Source organism: Salvelinus sp. IW2-2015, unplaced genomic scaffold (genome assembly GCF_002910315.2).
Source record: "Salvelinus sp. IW2-2015 unplaced genomic scaffold, ASM291031v2 Un_scaffold1553, whole genome shotgun sequence".
NCBI lineage: Eukaryota > Metazoa > Chordata > Actinopteri > Salmoniformes > Salmonidae > Salvelinus > Salvelinus sp. IW2-2015.
Window position 1 is genome coordinate 165879 of NW_019942984.1, and position 5813 is coordinate 171691.

General features: G+C 43.8%; 1 pseudogene; it reads left to right on the forward strand.

The window, feature by feature from the left end:
* LOC112071237 (kinesin-like protein KIF16B) overlaps positions 1 to 5813 on the forward strand; it is a 72280-nt pseudogene that overhangs the window by 30898 nt on the left and 35569 nt on the right.

The window sequence follows — 5813 nt, forward strand, 5'->3', positions numbered from 1 at the left end:
AGAGAGAGCAATGTCACTTTATATTAATGTGGAAGAGATTGAGGAGAGCAAACGTCACTTTATATTAATGTGGAAGAGATTTGAGGAGAGCAAGCGTCACTTTATATTAATGTGAGAGAGGTTGAGGAGAAGCTAAACGTCACTTTATATTAATGTGGAAGAGAGGCGTTGAGGAGAGCACGTCACTTTATATTAATGTGGAAGGGAGGGTTTGAGGAGGAGCAAACGTCAACTTTGTGTTGATTGTGGAAGAGTTGAGGAGAGCAACGTCACTTTAGTATTAATGTGGAAGAGATTTGAGGAGAAGCAACGTCACTTCTATATTAATGTGGAAGAGGGGTTGAGGAGGCAAACGTCACTTTATAATTATGTGGGAGAGGGTTTGAAGGAGAGCAACGTTCTTTTTTATTAATTAATGTGGAAGAGGGTTGAGGGAGAGCAACGTCACTTTTATATTAATGTGGAGAGAGGGTTTGAGGAGAGCAACGTCACTTTATATTAATGTGGGAGAGGGTTTAGGAGAGCAACGCACTTTATATTAATGTGGAAGAGAGGGTTGGAGGATAGCAACGTCACTTTTATATTAATGTGGGAGAGGGTTTGAGGGAGCAACGTCACCTTTAATATTAATGTGGAAGAGGGTTGAGAGAGCAACGTTCACTTATATTAAATGTGGGAGAGAGTTGAGGGAGAGCAACGTCACTTTATATTAATGTGGAAGAGGGTGAGGAGAGGCAACGTCACTTTATATTAATGTGGAAGAGAGTTGAGGAGAGCAACCAAACTTTGTGTTGGATGTGAAGAGAGGGTTGAAGCAGGCCAACGTCACTATTAATGGGGAGGGTGAACAACTAACTTATATTAATGTGCGAAGAGGTTGAGGAAGCACACGTCACTTTATATATGTGGGGAGGAGAGTTGAAGGAGAGCAACGTTCACTTTATATTAATGTGGGAGAGAGTGAGGAGAAGCAACGTCCACTAATAAAATTAGTGCTCACTTTATAATTAATGTGGGAGAGGGTTTGAGGAGAGCAACGTCACTTTATATTACATGTGGGAGAGAAGTTGAGGAGAGGCAAGTCACTTTATATTTAATGTGGAGAGAGGTTGAGGGAGCAACGTCACTTTATATTAATGTGGAGAGGGTGAGGAAGAGCACGTCACTTTATTTAATGTGGGAGGGGTTGAGCGTCAAGCACGTCACTTTATAATTAATGTGGAAGAGAAGTTGAGGAGAGCAACGTCAACTTATATTTAATGTGGAAGAGATTGAGGAGCAGCAACGCTCACTTTATATTAAATGTTGGAGAGAGAGTTGAGGAGAGCACGTCACTTTATATAATGTTGGAAGAGAGTTTGAGGAGAGGCAAACGTCACTTTATAATTAATGTGGAGAAGAGTTGAGTGAGAGCAACGTCACTTTTATATTATGTGGAAGAGAGTTTGAGAGCAACGTCACTTTATATTAATTTAGTGGAAGGAGGGTTGAGGAGAGCAACGTCACTCTTATATTAATGTGGAAGAGAGGCTTGAGGAGAAGCAACAGTTCACTTATATATTAATGTGGAAGCAGGGTTGAGCGAGAGAACGTCCACTTATAATTAATGTGTGGAGGAGGGTGAGAGAGCAAACGTCACTTTATATTAATGTGGACAGAGGGTATTGATGGAGAGCAACGTCACTTTTATATTAATGTGGGAGAGGGTTGAGGAGAGCAACGTATTACTAGAAATTAACTGTGGGAATGTTGAGGAGTTAAGCAACGATATTGTTATATTAACTGTGGAATAGTTGAGGAGAGCAACGTCAACTCTATATTAATGTGGGCAGAGGTTGAGAGAGCAACGTCACTTTATATTAATGTGGGAGAGAGGGAGTTGGAGAGAGCTAACGGCACTTTATATTAAGTGGGAAGAGGGTTGAGGAGAGCCAACGTCCACTTTATATTAATGTTGGGGAGAGGGTTGAGGAGAGCAACGTCACTTTATTTAATTGAGATGGTAGAAGAAGTTTTTATGGATAGTTGAGGAGAGCAACGTACATTATCACTATATTAAATGTGGAAGAGTGAGGAAGCAACGTACTTTAATATTAATGTGGGAAAGAGAGGTGAGAGAAGCAAACGTCACTTTAATATTAAATGTGGAAGGGTTGAGGAGAGCAATCGTCACTTTATATTAATGTTGGAGAGAGGGTTTGAGGAGAGCAACGTCACTATATATTTAATGTGGAGAGAAGGGTTGAGGAAGAAGCAACCTCACTTTATATTAATGTGGGAGAGGGTTGAGGAAAGCAACAGTCACTTTATATTAATTAGGTTGGTGGAGAACGTTAATTTGAATGGGAGAGTTGCAGAGGCAACGTCACTTTATATTAATGTGGAATAGTTGAGGAGTAGCAACGTCCACATTTATATTAATGTGGAAAGAGATGGGAGATCAACGTCTCTTTTATATTAATGTGGAAGAGGGTTGAGGAGAGGCAACGTCACTTTTATATAATGTGGGAGAGGGTTGAGGAGAGCAACGTCACTTTATATTAAATGTGGAAGAGAGTGAGATTTCAACGTCCACTTATATATTAATGTGGAAGAGATGGGTTGAGGAGAGCAACGTCACTTTAATATATGTGGAAAGAGAGGGTTGAGGAGAGCAACGTCACTTTATATTAATTGTGGAGAGGTTGAGGAAGAGGCAACGTCACTTTGTTGTTGATGGTGATGGAGGGAGATGTGGCTTTGTGTTGATGGGAGACGTGGCTTTGTGTGATTGGGAGATTGTTGGTGATGTCGAGCGTGCTGTGTTTGATGTGGGAAGACGTGGCTTTGTGTTGATGTGGGAGACGTGGCTTTTGTGTTTGAATGTGGAGACGTGGGCGTTGTGGTTGATGTGGGGACGTGCTTTGTGTTGATGTGGGAGACGTGGCTTGTGTTGGAGCGTGCTTTGATGTGGGAGACGGTCGCTTGTGTTGAATGTGGGAGACGTCGCTTTGTGGTTGATGTGGGGAGAACGTGGCTTTTGTGTTGAATGTGAGAGACGTCGTGTTGATGTGGAGGGTTTAGAGGAAACAAAATGACCCATTCACTTACAGGTACGTTGGTTCTCAACGGGTTAACCTTGAAGTACCCCCCTCATGTAAATGATTCACAGATCATGTTTTAGGAAGTCTTTCCATGTAGCCCCTGTGGATAGCCGGAGGAACCCCCAGGGTTAGTCGTTCCCCAGGTTGGCAGAAACCACTGACCCTACAGTATGCTGTGTCTCTGTGGAGATCTATTGTCTCCCCAGGTTGAGAACCACTTGACTACCAGTATGCTGGTGTCTTCTGTGAGGATCTATTGTCTCCCCCAGGTGAGAAACCACTGACCTACAGTATTGCTGGTGTCTCTGGTTGGAGAATCTATTTGTCTCCCCAGGTTGAGAACCACTGACCTACAGTATGCTGTGTCTCTGTGAGATCTAATTGTTCTCCCCAGTTGAGAACCACTGACGTCTACAGTATCTTGTGTCTCTGTGGAGATCTATTGTCTCGCCCCAGGTGGAGAACCACCCTGACCACAGTATGCTGTGTCTTCTGTGGAGATCTATTGTTCTCCCCAGGTTTGAGAACCACTGAACCTCAGTAGCGTTGGTCTCTGTGGAGATCTATTGTCTCCCAGGTGGAGAACACTGACCTACAGTAATGCTGTGTCTTGTGGAGATCTATTGTCTCCCTGGTGGAGAACCACTGACCTACAGTATGCTGTGTCTCTTGTGGAGATGTCTATTGTCTCTCCCAAGGTGGAGAACCACTGACCTACAGTATGCTGTCCTGTCCCCTGTGGAGATGCTATTGTCTCCCCAGGTGGAGAACCACTGACCTACAGTATGCTGTGTCTCTGTGGAGATCTATTGTTTTAAAGGACAAGTTCACCCATTTTCTAATGTTATATTGTTTTTGTGCATCTCTGATTTGATGTTCTATCTGTGCAATTTAGTAGTTAGAGCGTTGGGCCAGTAAACCTAAAGGTTGCTGGATCGAATCCCTGAGCTGACAAGGTAAAAATCAGTCTCTCTGTTTGCCTGGGGAACCAACTGTTCCCTGGGCGCTGATGACGTAGATGTTGATCATGGGAGCCCCCCTGCACCTCTGAGTCAGAGGGGTTGGGTTAAATGAGGAAGACACATTTCAGTTGAATACATTCAGTGGTACAACTGACTAGGTATCCCACTTTTATGTTTTCATGTGTATCAGAGTTATTGGCGTTCAAGCAGGCAGTAATTTGTCCGGTATGACGTAGCGTTGTGATGGTAACTTCCAGTGTAGAGAGAGAGACTTTAACAGGAATAGGACTCTTAGGACGTTTCAGATCTATCATACATGTCAGACTTCAAAACTGGCTGATGTCATAACTCGGGAGGTTGTCTTCTCTCCATTGAGCCGTTGATCATAGTTTTTGTTGTTGTTGATATTCCTACCTCCTAGAAATGTTTTAATTTATCATTTCTCCTATTTTTCTGCCTCTTCAGTCCAGGGTGCATTGTGCCGTTGTGAATGTGAGACTGCAGGTTGAACAGGGTGAGATTGTAGACTCCTAAATTGATAGCTGTAAAATCGTCTAAAACTGCGCTAACTAGCTACGTTCGCTAGCCAGCCAGCAAGCCCATAGAGAGAGCATTGCATTGTGGATTTTGTAGGCGACTTGAGCTACCAACCTTATTATAACGCTAAAGTTAAACATTTGTTCACAAAAAAACATGACTTTACCATATTACTGTTATTTAACGGAGTCGTTTTGGGGGGATTTTTTTCCTTTAAGTTTTGTCTCTGGTCTGTGTAAAGTTGACTCTATTCCCCCAGTCTGACTGAGTTTTCCTACCTTAGGCAGAATAGTTTAAATCTTAACCCAATGGTGTGTAGGTCCTTTTGTGTATGGTGTGATGTTGGTGGAGGGATACGCCTGCTGAAACATCGTGTACAGTTAAACCCGTCGCCATGGGAATCTCAATGATTTATAGTCCCTCTCTAGCCGTTAGCCATTTTCCCGCTACCAAGGCGACGGTTGGAGTGTCCCAAATGGAACCTTTGTTCCCTTCATAAAGCACTACTTTTGACAAGGACTCATAGGACTCTGGTCCGAAGTATTGCACTGAATAGGGAGTCATTTGGGATGCGGGCATAGTTGGCACTATTATTCTGCCTAGCCCTGGGGTGAGGAAGAACCAGAACTCATAAACAATGAACTTTTCTGCTGTTTTGCTATTAAACGTCTGACTGTCAGCGGTTCCTTGTGGTTGTGATTATTGTGGTCCAGACTTTGCTAGGAGATGCAGTATATGAAGATATTGTTCTGTAGTACTTCACTATTCTGTTTCAGCTCTGTTTGTCCCCTGTTGTGTATGGTTGGAGGAGATGATGGTGTAACTCTGAGGGTAAAGAAGTTACTCTGTCTGTTACTGTGTCTGTCTGTCGCCGTGCCTGTCTGTCTGTCGCCGTGCCTGTCTGTCTGTCGCCGTGCCTGTCTGTCTGTCGCCGTGCCTGTCTGTCTGTGTCGGGCCGTGCCTGCCGTGCCTGGTCTGTCTGTCGCCGTGCCTGTCTGTCGCCGTGCATGGCTGTTCTGTCGCCGTGCATGGCTGTCTGTCGCCGTGCATGTCTGTCTGTCGCCGTGCATGTCTGTCTGTTAATCTCTGTCTGTTATACTCTCTGTAAACTCTGTGTCTGTTATACTCTATCTGTTACTGTCTGCCGGTTCTATAAGAAGAGACTGTAGCTCTGAGGAACGAGGGTAACCGTGTAGTGTTGGACTCACACCGGTTGTTGTTGTCATCATTT